The sequence below is a fragment of the Rattus norvegicus genome, chromosome 11 (assembly GCF_021556685.1).
Source record: "Rattus norvegicus strain SHRSP/BbbUtx chromosome 11, alternate assembly SHRSP_T2T, whole genome shotgun sequence".
Classification (NCBI taxonomy): domain Eukaryota; kingdom Metazoa; phylum Chordata; class Mammalia; order Rodentia; family Muridae; genus Rattus; species Rattus norvegicus.
This window is the reverse complement of record NC_141544.1, coordinates 8,367,188-8,385,910: the sequence shown is the minus strand read 5'-3', so window position 1 is coordinate 8,385,910 and position 18,723 is coordinate 8,367,188. Positions and strand designations below refer to the sequence as shown.

The 18,723-nt window shown below is 35.7% G+C and overlaps 1 non-coding gene across 1 annotated transcript; it reads left to right on the top strand.

Moving 5' to 3' along the window:
- The first annotated feature begins 8,490 nt into the window (after positions 1 to 8,490).
- Positions 8,491 to 8,552, top strand: LOC148002458 (U7 small nuclear RNA). The gene has a single exon (XR_015633771.1). It is a non-coding gene; the product is annotated as a U7 small nuclear RNA (small nuclear RNA).
- The last annotated feature ends 10,171 nt before the right edge of the window (positions 8,553 to 18,723 follow it).

Below are 18,723 nucleotides of genomic sequence, written 5' to 3'. Positions count from 1 at the left end.
GCAAACTCATACAAGCATGTCACATTGGGAACTCACTGAATTCGCCTAGATATTTTGATTCCATTCGTGAAAATTTTTCTATATCGCGAACAGTCCTCTTATTACTACTGCGGACCATAGCGTACTAACCAAATTCACGATGTTACTCAGATTCGGCTCACCAAATTTTATTAAATCTTTAAAAGTACACATATTACAAGAGCAGGCTACTGACAACTAACTGAATTCACAAAGAAACAGTGTTTCATTTCGTGAAAACGTTGCTCTATCTTGAAAACGAGCTTATTACATGTGAATCCTATTGGGAACCTACTGAATTCACCATGATACTTAGATTCTGTTCCTTAAAATGTTGCTCTATATTGAAAAGTAAACTCATATAAGCATGTCCCATTGGGAAATCACTGAATTTGCCTAGAAATTTTGATTCCATCTTGAAAATTTTTCCATATCCCGAACAGTCCTCTTATTACTACTGCGGCCTATTGGGATCTAACCGAATTCACCATGTTACTCAGATTCAGCTCACCAAATTTTGATAAATCTTTAAAAGTACACATTTTACAAGAGCAGGCTACTGTCACCTAATTGAATTCACAAAGAAACAGTGTTTTAGTTGGTTAAAACCTTGCTCTATCTTGAATAACAAGCTTATTACATGCGAATCCTATTGGGAACCTACTGAATTCACCATGATACTTAGATTCCATTCCTTAAAATGTTGCTCTATATTGAAAAACAAACTCAGACAAGCATGCCCCATTGGGAAATCACTGAAATCTCCTAGAAATTTTGATTCCATTCGTGAAAATTTTTCTATATCCTGAACAGTCCACTTATTACTACTGCGGCCCATTGGGAACTAACCGAATTCAACATGTTACTCAGTTTTGGCTCACCAAATTTTGAAAAATATTTAAAAGTACACATATTTCAGGAGCAGGCTACTAGGAACTAACTGAATTCACAAAGAAACAGTGTTTCAGTTCGTTAAAACTTTGCTCTATCTTGAATAACAAGCTCATTACATGCGAATCATATTCGGAACCTACTGAAATCACGATGATACGTAGATTCCGTTCCTTAAAATGTTGCTCTATATTGAAAAGCAAACTCATACAAGCATGTCCCATTGGGAACTCACTGAATTTGCCTAGAAATTTTGATTCATTCGTAAAAATTTTTCTATATCCGAACAGTCCACCTATGACGACTCCGGCCCATTGGGAACTAACCGAATTCACCATGTTACTCAGATTCCGCTAACCAAATTTTGATAAATATTTAAAAGTACACATTTTACAAGAGCAGACTACTGGCAACTAACTGAATTCACAAAGAAACAGTGTTTGAGTTGGTTAAAACGTTGCTCTATCTTGAAATACAAGCTTATTAGATGCGAATGCTATTGGGAACCTACTGAATTTACCATGATACTTAGATACCGTTCCTTAAAATGTTGCTCTATATTGCAAAACAAACTCATACAAGCATGCCAAATTGGGAAATCACGGAAATCTCCTAGAAATTTTTATTCCATTCGTGAAAATTTTTCTATATCCTGAACAGTCCACTTATTACTACTGCGGCCCATTGGGAACTAACGTAATTCACCATGTTACTCATATTCGGCTCACTAAATTTTGACAAATATTTAAAAGTACACATAGTACAAGAGCCTGCTATTGGGAAGTAACTGAATTCACAAAGAAACAGTGTTTCAGTTCGTTAAAACGTTGCTCTATCTTGAATAACAAGCTTATTACATGCGAATCCTATTGGGAACCTACTGAAATCACCATGATACGTAGATTCCGTTCCTTAAAATGTTGCTCTATATTGAAAAGCAAACTTATACAAGCATGTCCCATTGGGAACTCACTGAATTCGCCTTGAAATTTTGATTCCATTCGTAAAAATATTTCTATATACCGAACAGTCCACTTATTACTACTGCGGACCATTGGGAACTAACCGAATTCACCATGTTACTCAGATTCAGCTCACAAATTTTGATAAATCTTTAAAAGTTCCCATTTTTCAATAGCAGGCTACTGACAACTAACAGAATTCACAAAGAAACAGTGTTTCAGTTCGTTGAAACGTTGCTCTATCTTGAATAACAAGCTTATTACATGCGAATCCTAATGGGAACCTACTGAAATCACCATGATACGTAGATTCTGTTCCTTAAAATGTTGCTCTATATTGAAAAGAAAACTCATACAAGCATGTCCCATTGGGAAGTCACTGAATTCGCCTAGAAATTTTGATTCCATTCATGAAAATTCTTCTATATCCCGAACAGTCCACTTATTACTACTGCGGACCATTGGGAACTAACCGAATTCACGATGTTACTCAGATTCGGCTCACCAAATTTTGATAAATCTTTAAAATTACACATATTACAAGAGCAGGCTACTGGGAACTAACTGAATTCAGAAAGAGACAGTGTTTCAGTTCGGTAAAACGTTGCTCTATCTTGAATAACGAGCTTATTACATGGGAATCCTATTGGGAACCTACTGAATTCACCATGATACTTAGATTCTGTTCCTTAAAATGTTGCTCTATTTTGAAAAGCAAACTCATATAAGCATGTCACATTGGGAACTCACTGAATTCGCCTAGAAATTTTGATTCCATTCGTAAAAATTTTTCTATATCCTGAACAGTCCACTTATTACTACTGCGGCATATTGGGAACTAACGAAATTCACCCTTTTACTCAGATTCAGCTCACCAAATTTTGATAAATCTTTAAAAGTACACATATTACAAGAGCAGGCTACTGGGAAATAACTAAATTTACTAAGAAACTGTGTTTCAGTTCGTTAAAACGTTGCTCTTTCTTGAATAACAAGCTTATTACGTGCGAATCCTATTGGGAACCTCCTGAAATCACCATGATACGTAGATTCCGTTCCTTAAAATATTGCTCTATATTGAAAAGCAAACTCATACAAGCATGTCCCATTGGGAAGTCACTGAATTCGCCTAGAAATTTTGATTCCATTTGTGAAAATTCTTCTATATCCCGAACAGTCCACTTATTACTACTGCGGACCATTGGGAACTAACCGAATTCACGATGTTACTCAGATTCGGCTCACCAAATTTTGGTAAATCTTTAAAATTACACATATTACAAGAGCAGGCTACTGGGAACTAACTGAATTCAGAAAGAGACAGTGTTTCAGTTCGTTAAAACGTTGCTCTATCTTGAATAACGAGCTTATTACATGCGAATCCTATTGGGAACCTACTGAATTCACCATGATACTTAGATTCTGTTTCTTAAAATGTTGCTCTATTTTGAAAAGCAAACTCATATAAGCATGTCACATTGGGAACTCACTGAATTCGCCTAGAAATTTTGATTCCATTCGTAAAAATTTTTCTATATCCTGAACAGTCCACTTATTACTACTGCGGCATAGTGGGAACTAACGAAATTCACACTTTTACTCAGATTCGGCTCACCAAATTTTGATAAATCTTTAAAAGTACACATATTACAAGAGCAGGCTCCTGGGAAATAACTAAATTTACTAAGAAACTGTGTTTCAGTTGGTTAAAACGTTGCTCTATCTTGAATAACAAGCTTATTACGTGCGAATCCTATTGGGAACCTAATGAAATCACCATGATACGTAGATTTCGTTCCTTAAAATGTTGCTCTATATTGAAAATCACACTCATACAAGCATGTCCCATTGGGAAAACACTGAATTAGCCTAGAAATTTTGATTCCATTCATGAAAATTTTTCTATATCCCGAACAGTCCACTTATTACTACTGCGGACCATTGGGAACTAACCAAATTCACGATGTTACTCAGATTCAGCTCACCAAATTTTGATAACTCTTTAAAAGTACACATATTACAAGAGCAGGCTACTGTCAGCTAACTGAATTCACAACGAAATGGTGTATCAGTTTGTTACAACGTTGCTCTATCTTGAATAACAAGCTTATTAGATGCGAATCCTATTGGGAACCTACTGAATTCACCATGATACTGAGATTCCGTTCCTTAAAATGTTGCTCTATATTGAAAAACAAACTCATACAAGCATGCCCCATTGGGAAATCAATGAAATCTCCTAGAAATTTTGATTCCATTCGTGAAAATATTTCTATATCCTGAACAGTCCACTTATTACTACTGCGGCCCAGTGGGAACTAACCGAATTCACCATGTTACTGAGATTCGGCTCACCAAATTTTGATAAATCTTTGAAAGTACACATATTATAAGAGCAGGAACTGGGAAACTAACTGAATTAACAAAGGAACAGTGTTTCAGTTCGTTAAAACGTTGCTCTATCTTGAATAACAAGCTTAGTACATGCGAATCCTATTGGGAACCTACTGAATTCACCAAGATACTTAGATTCCTTTCCTTAAAATGTTGCTCTATATTGAAAAACAAACTCATACAAGCATGCCCCATTGGGAAATCACTGAAATCTCCTAGAAATTTTGATTCCATTCGTAAAAAATTTTCTATATCCTGAACTGTCCACATATTACTACAACGGCCTATTGGGAACTAACCGAATTCACCATGTTACTCAGATTGGGCTCACCAATTTTTGATAAATCTTTAAAAGTACACATATTACAAGAGCAGGCTACTGGGAACTAACTGAATTCAGAAAGAGACAGTGTCTCAGTTCGTTAAAACGTTGCTCTATCTTGAATAACAAGCTTATTACGTGTGAATCCTATTGGGAACCTAATGAAATCACCAAGATACGTAGATTCCGTTCCTTAAAATGTTGCTCTATATTGAAAAGCAAACTCCTACAAGCATATCCCATTGGGAAGTCACTGAATTCGCCTAGAAATTTTGATTCCATTAGTGAAAATTTTTCTATATCCCGAACAGTCCACTCATTACTACTGCGGCCTATTGGGAACTAACAAAATTCACGATGTTACTTAGATTCGGATCACCAAATTTTGATAAATCTTTAAAAGTACACATATTACAAGATCAGGCTACTGGGAACTAACTGAATTAACAAAGAAACAGTGTTTCATTTCGTGAAAACGTTGCTCTATCTTGAATAACAAGCTTATTAGATGCGAATGCTATTGGGAACCTACTGAATTCACCATGATACTTAGATTCCGTTCCTTAAAATGTTGCTCTATATTGAAAAACAAACTCATACAAGCATGTCACATTGGGAAATCACTGAATTCGCCTAGAAATTTTGATTCCATTCGTGAAAATTTTTCTATATCCTGAATAGTCCACTTATTACTCCTGCGGCCTATTGGGAACTAACCGAATTCACCATGTTACTCAGATTCAGCTCACCAAATTTTGATAAATCTTTAAAAGTACACATTTTACAAGAGCAGGCTACTGTCAACTAACTGAATTCACAAAGAAACAGTGTTTCAGTTTGTTAAAACGTTACTCTTTCTTGAATAACAAGCTTATTAGATGCGAATCCTATTGGAAACCTAGTGAATTCACCATGATACTTGGATTCCGTTCCTTAAAATGTTGCTCTATATTGAAAAGCAAACTCATATAAGCATGTCACATTGGGAAATCACTGAAATCTCCTAGAAATTTTGATTCCATTCGTGAAAATTTTTCTATATCCTGAACAGTCCTCTTATTACTACTGCGGACCATTGGAAACTAACCGAATTCACCATGTTACTCAGATTCGGCTCACCAAATTTTGATAAATCTTTAAAAGTATACATATTAAAAGAGCAGGCTACAGGGAACTAACTGAATTCACAAAGAAACAGTGTTTCAGTTCGTTAAAACGTTGCTCAAACTTGAATAACAAGCTCATTACGTGCGAATCCTATTGCGAACCTAATGAAATCACCATGATACGTAGATTCCGTTCCGTAAAATATTGCTCTATATTGAAAAGCAAACGCATACAAGCATGCCCCATTAGGAACTCACTGAATTCGCCTAGAAAATTGATTCCATTCGTGAAAATTTTTCTATATCCCGAACAGTCCACTTATTACTACTGAGGACCATTGGGAACTACCCAATTTCACGATGTTACTCAGATTCGGCTCAGCAAATTTTGATAAATCTTTAAAAGTACACATATTACAAGAGCAGGCTACTGGGAACTAACTGAATTCACAAAGATCAGTGTTTCATTTCGTGAAAACGTTGCTCTATCTTGAATAACGAGCTTATTACATGCGAATCCTATATGGAACCTACTGAATTCACCATGATACTTAGATTCTGTTCCTTAAAATGTTGCTCTATATTGACGAGCAAACTCATACAAGTATGTCCCATTGGGAACTCACTGTATTCGCTTAGAAATTTTACTCCATCATGAAAAATTTTCTATATCCCAAACAGTCCACTTATTACTACTGCGGATCATTGGGAACTAACAAAATTCACGATGTTACTCAGATTCGGCTCACCAAATTTTGATAAATCTTTTCAAGTACATATTTTACAAGAGCAGGCTACTGTCAACTAACTGAATTCACAAAGAAACAGTGTTTCAGTTCGATAAAACGTTGCTCTATCTTGAATAACAAGTTTATTACATTCGAATCCTATTGGGAACCCACTGAATTCACCATGATACTTAGATTCCGTTCCTTAAAATGTTGCTCTGAATTGAAATGCAAACTCATACAAGCTTGTCCCGTTGGGAACTCACTGAACTCGCCTAGAATTTTTGATTCCATTCGTGAAAATTTTTCTATATCCCGAACGGTCCACTTATTACTACTGCGGACCATTGGGACCTAACCAAATTCACGATGTTACTCAGATTCGGCTCACCAAATTTTGATGAATCTTTAAAAGTACACATATTACAAGAGCAGGCTACTGGGAACTAACTGAATTTACAAAGTAACAGAGTATCAGTTCGTTAAAACGTTGCTCTATCTTGAATAACAAGCTTATTACATGCGAATGCTGTTGGGAACCTACTGAATTCATCATGATACTTAGTTTCCGTTCCTTAAAATGTTGCTCTATATTGAAAAGCAAACTCATACAAGCATGTCCAATAGGGAAATCACTGAATTCTCTTACAAATTTTGATTCCATTCGTGAAAATTTTTCTATATCCTGAACAGTCCACTTATTACTACTGCGGCCCATTGGGAACTCACCATATTCACCATGTTACTCACATTCGGCTCACCTAATTTTGATAAATCTTTAAAAGTACACATATTACAAGACCAGGCTACTGGGAACTAACTGAATTCACGAAGAAACAGTGATTCAGTTCGTTAAAACTTTGCTCTATCTTGTATAACAATCTTATTACATGGGAATCATATTGGGAAACTACTGAAATCACCATGATACGTAGATTATGTTCCTTAAAATGTTGCTCTATATTAAAAAGCAAACTCATACAAGCATGTCCCATTGGGAACTCACTGAAATCGCCTAGAAATTTTTATTCCATTCGTGAAAACTTTTTATATCCTGAACAGTCCACTTATTACTACTGCGGCCCATTGGGAACTCACCAAATTCACCATGTTACTCACATTCGGCTCACCTAATTTTGATAAATCTTTAAAAGTACACATATTATAAGAGCAGGCTACTAGGACCTAACTGAATTCACAAAGAAACAGTGTTTCAGTTCGTTAAAACGTTGCTCTATCTTGAATAAAAAGCTTATTAAATGCGAATCCTATTGGGAACCTACTGAAATCACCATGATACTTAGATTCCGTTCCTTAAAATGGTGCTCTATATTGAAGAGCAAACTCAAACAAGCATGTCCCATTGGGAACTCAGTGAATTTGCCTAGAAATTTTGACTCCATTCGTGAAAATTTTTATATATCCCGAGCAGTCCACTTATTACTATTGCGGACAATTGGGAACTAACCAAATTCACGATGTTACTCAGATTCGGCTCACCAAATTTTGATAAATCTTTAAAAGTACACATATTACAAGAGCAGGCTACGGGGAACTAACTGAATTCACAAAGAAACAGTGTTTCAGTTCGTTAAAACGTTGCTCTATATTGAATAACAAGCTTATTAGATGCGAATCCTATTGGCAACCTACTGAATTCACCATGATACTTAGATTCTGTTCCTTAAAATGTTGCTCTATATTGAAAAACAAACTCGTACAAGCATGCCCCATTGGGAAATCACTGACATCTCCTAGAAATATTGATTTCATTCGTGAAAATTTTACTATATCCTGAAGAGTCCACTTATTACTACTGCGGCCCATTGTGAACTATCCGAATTCACCATGTTACTCAGAATCAGCTCACCAAATTTTGAAAAATTTTAAAAGTACACATATTACAAGAGCAGGCTACTGGGAACTAACTGAATTAACAAAGAAATAGTGTTTCAGTTCGTTAAAACTTTGCTCTATCTTGAATAACAAGCTTATTACATGAGATTCCTATTAGGAACCTACTGAAATCACCATGATACGTAGATTCCGTTCCTTAAAATGTTGCTCGAAAGTATTACAGCTCTTTTAGAATTTTTCTAGTAGGTTTTCTGACTTCGGTCGGAAAACCCCCCCAAAAAAAAATTTTGCTCGATATTGAAAAGCAATCTCATACAAGCATGTCCCATTGGGAAATCACTGAATTCGCCTAGAAATTTTGATTCCATTCGTGAAAATTTTTCTATATCCCGAACAGTCCCCTTATTACTACTGCGGACCACTGGAACCTAACCAAATTCACGATGTTACTCAGATTCGGCTCACCAAATTTTGATAAATATTTAAAGTACACATATTACAAGAGCAGGCTCCTAGGATCTAACTGAATTCAAAAGAAACAGTGTTTGAGTTCGTTAAAACGTTGCTCTATCTTGAATAACAAGTTTGTTACATTCAAATCCTATTGGGAACCTACTGAATTCACCATGATACTTAGATTCCGTTCCTTAAAATGTTGCTCTGAATTGAAATGCAAACTCATACAAGCATGTCCCGTTGGGAACTCACTGAACTCGCCTAGAAATTTTGATTCCATTCGTGAAAATTTTTCTATATCCCGAACAGTCCACTTATTACTACTGCGGACCATTGGGACCTAACCAAATTCACGATGTTACTCAGATTCGGCTCACCAAATTTTTTTTTTAAGTTTTTCTTTCCTTTTCTTTTTTTCGGAGCTGGGGACCGAACCCAGGGCCTTGCGCTTGCTAGGCAAGTGCTCTACCGCTGAGCTAAATTCCCAACCCCACCAAATTTTGATAAATCTTTAAAAGTACACATATTACAAGAGCAGGCTACTGGGAACTAACTGAATTCACAAAGAAATAGAGTATCAGTTCATTAAAACGTTGCTCTATCTTGAATAACAAGCTTATTACATGCGAATGCTGTTGGGAACCTACTGAATTCACCATGATACTTAGTTTCCGTTCCTTAAACTGGTGCTCTATATTGAAAAGCAAACTCATACAAGCATGTCCAATTGGGAAATCACTGAATTCTCCTAGAAATTTTGATTCCATTCCTGAAAATATTCTATATCCTGAACAGTCCACTTATTACTACTGCGGCATAATGGGAACTAACCAAGTTCACCATGTTACTCAGATTCGGCTCACCAAATTTTGATAAATCTTTAAAAGTACACGTATTACAAGAGCAGGCTACAGGGAACTAACTGAATTCACAAAGAAACAGTGTTTCAGTTCGTTAAAACTTTGCTCTATCTTGAATAACAAGCTTATTACATGCGAATCCTATTGGGAACCTACTGAATTCACCATTATACTTAGATTCCTTTCTTTAAAATGTTGCTCTATATTGAAAAGCAAACTCATACAAGCATGTCCCATTAGGAACTCACTGAATTCGCCGAGAAATTTTGATTCCATTCGTGAAAATTTTTCTAGATCCCGAACAGTCCACTTATTACTACTCCGGCCCATTGGGAACTAACCGAATTCACCATGTACTCGGATTCAGCTCACCAAATTTTGATACATCTTTAAAAGTACACACATTACAAGGGCCTGCTAGTGGGACTAACAGAATTCAAAAGTAACAGTGTTTCAGTTCGATAAAACGTTGCTCTATCTTGAATAACAAGCTTTTTACATGCGAATCCTACTGGGAACCTACCGAATTCACCATGATACTTAGATTGCGTTCTTTAAAATGTTGCTCTATATTGAAAAGGAAACTCATACAAGCATGTCCCATTGGGAAATCACTGAATTCGCCTAGAAATTTTGATTCCATTCGTGAAAATTTTTCTATATCCCGAACAGTCCAATTATTACTACTGCGGCCCATTGGGAACTAACCTAATTCACGATGTTACTCAGATTCGGCTCACCAAATTTAGATAAATCTTTAAAAGTACACATATTACAAGAGCACGCTACTGAGTACTAAGAATTCACAAAGGAACAGTGTTTCAGTGCGTTAAAACGTTGCTCTATCTTGAATAACAAGCTAATTACAAGTGAATCAAATTGGGAACCTACAGCTTTCACCATGATACTTCGATTCCGTTCATTAAAATGTTGCTCTATATAGAAAAGCTAACTCATACAAGCATGTCCCATTGGGAACTCTCTGAATTCGCCTAGAAATTTTGATTCCATTCGTGAAAATTTTTCTATATCCTGAACAGTCCACTTATTACTACTGCAGTCTATTGGGAAATAACCGAATTCACCATGTTACTCAGATTCGGCTCACCAAATTTTGATAAATCTTTAGAAGTATACATATTAAAAGAGCCTGCTACTGGAACTAACTGAATTCACAAAGAAACAGTGTTTCAGTTTGTTAAAACGTTGTTCTATCTTGATTAACAATATATTAAAGGCGAATCCTATTGGGAACCTACTGAATTCACCATTATACTTAGATTCGGTTCCTTAAAATGTTGCTCTATATTGAAAAGCAAACTCATACAAGCATGTCCCATTGGGAACTCACTGAAATCGCCTAGAAATTTTGATTCCATTCATGAAAAATTTTCTATATCCCGAACAGTCCAATTATTACTACTGCGGCCCATTGGGAACTAACCTAATTCACGATGTTACTCAGATTCGGCTCACCAAATTTAGATAAATCTTTAAACGTACACAAATTACAAGAGCAGGTTACTGGGAACTAACTGAATTCACAAAGAAACAGTCTTCCAGTTCGTTAAAACCTTGCTCTATCTTGAATAACAAGCTTATTACCTGCAAATCCTATTGGGAACCTACCGAATTCACCATGATACTTAGATTCCGTTCCTTATGTTGCTCTATATTGAAAAGCAAACTCATACAAGTATGGTCCATTGGGAAATCACTGAATTCGCCTAGAAATTTTGATTCCATTCGTGAAAATTTTTCTGTATCCCGAACAGTCCACTTATGACTACTTCGGCCTATTGGGAACTGAACGAATTCATTATGTTACTCATATTCGGGTAACCAAATTTTGATAAATCTTTAAAAGTACACATATTACAAGAGCAGGCAACTGGGAACTAACCAAATTCACAAAGAAACAGTGTTTCAGTTCGTTAAAATGTTGCTCTATCTTGAATAAAAGGCTTATTACATGCGAATCCTATTGAGAACCTACTGAATTCGCCATGATACTTAGATTCCGTTCCTTAAAATGTTTCTCTATATTGAAAAACAAACTCATACAAGCATGTCCCAGTAGGAAATCACTGAAATCTCCTAGAAATTTTGATTCCATTCGTGAAAATTTTTCTATATCCCGAACAGTCCACTTATTACTATTGTGGCCCTTTGGGAACTAAACGAATAAACGATGTTACTCAGATTCAGCTCACCAAATTTCGATAAATCTTTAAAAGTACACATATTACAAGGGCCTGCTACAGGGAACTAACTGAATTCACAAAGACACAGTGTTTCAGTTCGTTAAAAGGTTGCTCTATCTTGAAGAACATGCTTATTACCTGCGAATCCTATTGGGAACCTACTGAATTCACCATGATACTTAGATTCCGTTCCTTAAATTTTGCTCTATATTGAAAAGCAAATTCAGACAAGCATGTCCCATTGGAAACTCACTGAATTTGACTAGAAATTTTGATTCCATTCGTGAAACTTTTTCTATATCCCGAACAGTCCACTTATTACTACTGCGGCCTATTCGGAACTAAACGAATTCACTATGTTACTCATATTCGGGTCACCAAATTTTGATAAATCTTTAAAAGTACACATATTACAAGAGAAGGCTACCGGTAACTAACCGATTTCACGATGTTACTCAGATTCGGCTCAAAAAATTTTGATAAATCTTTAAAAGTACACACATTAGAAGGGCCTGCTACTGGGAACTAACTGAATTCCCAAGAAACACTGTTTCAGTTCGTTAAAACGTTGCACTATCTTGAATAACAAGGTTATTACATGCGAATCCTAATAGGAACCTACTGAAATCACCATGATACTTAGATTCCGTTCCTTAAAATGTTGCTCAAATTGAAAAGCAAACTTATATAGCATGTCCCATTGGGAACTCACTGCAGTCGCCTAGAAATTTTGATTCCATTCGTGAAAATTTTTCTATATCCCGAAGAGTCCACCTATTCCTACTGCGCCCCATTGGGAACTAACCGAATTCAGGATGTTACTCAGATTCGGCTCACCAAATTTGGATAAATCTAGAAAAGTACCCATATTACAAGGGCCTGCTACTGGGAACTAACTGAATTCACAAAGAAACAGTGTTTCAGTTCGTATAAACAGCTCTATCTTGAATAACAAGCTTATTACATGCGAATCCTATTGGGAACCTACTGAATTCACAATGATAATTAGATTCCGTTCCTTATGTTGCTCTATATTGAAAAGCAAACTCATACAAGCATGTCCCATTGGGAAATCACTGAAGTCGCCTAGAAATTTTGATTCCATTCATGAAAATTTTTCTATATCCCGAACAGTCCTCTTAATACAACTGCGGCCTATTGGGAAATAAACGAATTCACTATGTTACTCATTTCGGGTCACCAAATATTGATAAATCTTTAAAAGTACACATATTACAAGACCAGGCTACTGGGAACTAACCGAATTCACGATTTTACTCAGATTCGGCTCACCAAATTTTGATAAATCTTTAAAGGTACACATATTACAAGGGTCTGCTACTGGGAACAAACTGAATTCACAAAGAAACAGTTTCAGTTCGTTAAAACTTTGCTCTATCTTTAACAACAAGCTTATTACATGCGATTCCTAATGGGTAAATACTAAAATCACGATGATATTTAGATTCCGTTCCTTAAAATGTTGCTCTATATTGAAAAGCAAACTTATACAAGCATGTCCCATTGGTCATTCACTGAATTCACCTAGAAATTTTGATTCCATTCGTGAAAATTTTACTATATCCAGAACAGTCCACTTATTACTACTGCGGCCTATTAGGAACTACCTGAATTCACCATGTTACTCAGATTCGGCTCACCAAATTTTGATAAATCTTTAAAAGTACACATATTAAAAGAGCCTGCTACTGGGAACTAACTGAATTTACATAGAAAAAGTGTTTCAGTTCTTTAAAACGTTGCTCTATCTTGAATAACAAGCTTATTACATGCGAATCCTAATGGAAACCTACTGAAATCACCATGATACTTAGATTCCTTTCCTTAAAGTGTTGTTCAATATTGAAAAGCAAACTTATACAAGCATGTCCCATTGCGAACTCACTGAATTCGCCTAGAAATTTTAATTCCATTCATGAAAATTTTTCTGTATCCCGAACAGTCCACTTATTACTACTGCGGCCTATTGGGAACTAACCGAATACACCATGTTACTCAGATTCGGCTCTCCAAATTTTGATAAATTTTTAAAAGTACAAATATTACAAGAGCAGGCTACTGGGAACTAACTGAATTCACAAAGAAACAGTGTTTCAGTTCGTTAAAACGTTACTCTATCTTGAATCACAAGCTTATTACAAGAGAAACCTATTGGCACATACTGAATTCACCATGTTACTTAGATTCCGTTCCTTAATATGTTGTAACCGAATTCACGATGTTACTCAGATTCGGCTCACCAAATTTTGATTAATCTTTAAAAGTAAACATATTACAAGGGCCTGCTACTGGGAACTAAATGAATTCACAAAGAAACAGTGTTTCAGTTCGTTAAAACGTTGCTCTATCTGAATAACAAGCTTATTACATGCGAATCCTATTGGGAACCTACTGAATTCACCATGATACTTAGATCCGTTCCTTATGTTGCTCTATATTGAAAAGCAAACTCATACAAGCCTGTCCCATTGGGAAATCACTGAATTCTCCCAGAAATTTTGATTCCATTCGTGAAAATTTTTCTATATCCCGAACAGTCCACTTATTACTAATGCGGCCTATTGGGAACTAAACGAATTCACTATGTTACTCAGTTTCGGGTCACCAAATTTTTAAAAATCTTTAAAAGTACACATATTACAAGAGCAGGCTACTGGGAACTAACCGAATTCACAAAGAAACGGTGTTTCAGTTCGTTAAAACTTTGCTCTATCTTGAATAACAAGCTTATTACATGCGAATCCTATTGGGAACCACCCGAATTCACCATGTTACTTAGATTCCGTTCTTTAAAATGTTGCTCTATATTGAAAAGCAAACTCATACAAGCATGTCCCATTGGGAACTCACTGAATTCGCCTAGAAATTTTGATTCCGTTCATGAAAATTATTCTATATCCCGAACAGTCCAATTATTACTACTGCGGCCCATTTTGAACTAACCGAATTCACAATGTTACTCAGATTCGGCTCACCAAATTTTTATAAATCTTTAAAAGTACACAAATTACAAGATCAGGCTACTGGGATCTAATTGAGTTCACAAAGAAACAGTGTTTCAGTTCGGTAAAACGTGCTCTATCTTGAATAAGAAGCTTATTACATGCGAAACCTATAGGGTACCTACTGAATTCACCATGATACTTTGATTCCGTTCCTTAAAATGTTGCTCTATATTGAAAAGCAAACTCATACAAGCATGTCCCTTTGAGAACTCACTGAATCTCCTACAAATTTTGACTCCATTCGTGAAAATTTTTCTATATCCCGGACAGTCCACTTATTATTACTGCGGCCTATTGGGAACTAACCGAATTCACGATGTTTCTCAGATTCGGCTCACCAAATTTTGAAATCTTTAAAAGTACACATATTACAAGGCCTGCTACTGGGAACAAACTGAATTCACAAAGAAACAGTGTTTCAGTTCGTTAAAACGTTGCTCTATCTTGAAAACAAGCTTATTACATGAGAATACTATTGGGAACCTACAGAATTCACAATGATACTTAGATTACGTTACTTAAAATGTTGCTCTATATTGAAAAGCAAACTCAGACAAGCATGTCCCATTGGGAACTCACTGAATTAGCCTAGAAATTTTGATTCAGTTCATGAAAATTTTTCTATATCCCGAACAGTCCACTGATTACTAATGTGGCCTATTGGGAACTAAACGAATTCACTATGTTACTCATATTCGGGTCACCAAATTTTGATAAATCTTTAAAAGTACACATATTACAAGAGCAGGCTACTGGGAACTAACCGAATTCACGATGTTACTCAGATTCGGCTCACCAAAATTTGAAATCTTTAAAAGTACACATATTACAAAAGCCTGGTACTGGGAACTAACTGAATTCACAACGAAACAGTGCTTCAGTTCATTAAAACGTTGCTCTATCTTGAATAACAAGCTTATTACATGCGAATCCTAATGGGAACCTACTGAAATCACCATGATACTTAGATTCCGTTCCTTAAAATGTTGCTCTATATTGAAGAGCAAACTCATACAAGCATGTCCCATTGGGAACTCATTGAATTCGCCTAGAAATTATTATTCCATTCGTGAAAATTTTTCTATATCCCGAACAGTCCACTTATTACTACTGCAGCCCATTGGGAACTAAAAAATTTACGATGTTACTCGGATTCGGCTCACCAAATTTTGATGAATCTTTAAAAGTACACATATTACAAGGGCCTGGTATTGGGAACTAACCGACTTCACAAAAAAACAGTGTTATAGTTCATTAAAACGTTGCTCTATCTTGAATAATAAGCTTATTACATGCGAATCCTAATGGGAACATACTGAAATCAACATGATACTTTGATTCCGTTCCTTAAAATGTTGCTCTATATTGAAAAGCAAACTCATACAAGCATGTCCCTTTGAGAACTCACTGAATCTCCTACAAATTTTGACTCCATTCGTGAAAATTTTTCTATATCCCGAACAGTCCACTTCTTACTACTGCGGCCTATTGGGAACTAAACGAATTCACTATGGTACTCATATTCGGGTCACCAAATTTTGATAAATCTTTAAAAGTACACATATTACAAGAGCAGGCTACTGGGAACTAACTGAATTCACAAAGAAACAGTGTTTCAGTTCTTTAAAACGTTGCTCTATCTTGAATAACAAGCTTATTAAATGTGAATCCTATTGGAATCTCCTGAATTCACCATGTTACTTAGATTCCGTTCTTTAAAATGTTGCTCTATATTGAAAAGCAAACTCATACAAGCATGTCGCATTGGGAACTCACTGAAATAGCCTAGAAATTTTTTATTCAGTTCGTGAAAATTTTTCTATATCCCGAACAGTCCACTTATTACTAATGCGGCCTATTGGGAACTAAACGAATTCACTATGGTACTCATATTCGGGTCACCAAATTTTGATAAATCTTTAAAATTACACATATTACAAGAGCAGGCTACTGGGAACTAATCGAATTCACGATGTTACTCAGATTCGGCTCACCAAAATTTGAAATCTTTAAAAGTACACATATTACAAAAACCTGGTACTGGGAACTAACTGAATTCACAACGAAACAGTGCTTCAGTTCGTTAAAACATGCTCTATCTTGAATAACAAGCTTATTACATGCGAATCCTAATGGGAACCTACTGAAATCACCATGATACTTAGATTCCGTTCCTTAAAATGTTGCTCTATGTTGAAGAGCAATCTCATACAAGCATGTCCCATTGGGAACTCACTGAATTCGCCTAGAAATTATTATTCCATTCGTGAAAATTTTTCTATATCCCGAACTGTCCACTTATTACTACTGCAGCCCATTGAGAACTAAACGAATTTACGATGTTACTCGGATTCGGCTCACCAAATTTTGATAAATCTTTAAAAGTACACATATTACAAGGGCCTGCTATTGGGAACTAACTGAATTCACAAAGAAACAGAGTTTCAGTTCGTTAAAACTTGCTCTATCTTGAATAACAAGCTTATTACATGTGAATCCTATTGGGAACCTACTGAATTCACCATGATACTTAGATTCCGTTCTTTATGGTCCTCTATATTGAAAAGCAAACTCATACAAGCATGTCGCATTGGGAAATCACTGAATTCGCCTAGAAATTTTGATTCCATTCGTGAAAATTTTTCTATATCCCGAACAGTCCACTTATTACTACTGCGGCCTATTGGGAACTATCCGAATTCACTATATTACTCAGATTCGGCTCAACAAAATTTGATAAATTTTTAAAAGTACAAATGTTACAAGAGCAGGCTACTGGGAACTAACTAAATTCACAAAGATACAGTGTTTCAGTTCGTTAAAACTTGCTCTAAATTGAACAACAAGCTTATTACATGTGATTCCTAATGGGAAAATACTAAAATCACGATGATATTTAGATTCCGTTCCTTAAAATGTTGCTCTATATTGAAAAGCAAACTTATACAAGCATGTCCCATTGGTCATTCACTGAATTCACCTAGAAATTTTGATTCCATTCGTGAAAATTTTACTATATCCAGAACAGTCCACTTATTACTACTGCGGCCTATTAGGAACTACCTGAATTCACCATGTTACTCAGATTCGGCTCACCAAATTTTGATAAATCTTTAAAAGTACACATATTAAAAGAGCCTGCTACTGGGAACTAACTGAATTTACATAGAAAAAGTGTTTCAGTTCTTTAAAACGTTGCTCTATCTTGAATAACAAGCTTATTACATGCGAATCCTAATGGAAACCTACTGAAATCACCATGATACTTAGATTCCTTTCCTTAAAGTGTTGCTCAATATTGAAAAGCAAACTTATACAAGCATGTCCCATTGCGAACTCACTGAATTCGCCTAGAAATTTTAATTCCATTCATGAAAATTTTTCTGTATCCCGAACAGTCCACTTATTACTACTGCGGCCTATTGGGAACTAACCGAATACACCATGTTACTCAGATTCGGCTCTCCAAATTTTGATAAATTTTTAAAAGTACAAATATTACAAGAGCAGGCTACTGGGAACTAACTGAATTCACAAAGAAACAGTGTTTCAGTTCGTTAAAACGTTACTCTATCTTGAATCACAAGCTTATTACAAGAGAAACCTATTGGCACATACTGAATTCACCATGTTACTTAGATTCCGTTCCTTAATATGTTGTAACCGAATTCACGATGTTACTCAGATTCGGCTCACCAAATTTTGATTAATCTTTAAAAGTAAACATATTACAAGGGCCTGCTACTGGGAACTAAATGAATTCACAAAGAAACAGTGTTTCAGTTCGTTAAAACGTTGCTCTATCTGAATAACAAGCTTATTACATGCGAATCCTATTGGGAACCTACTGAATTCACCATGATACTTAGATCCGTTCCTTATGTTGCTCTATATTGAAA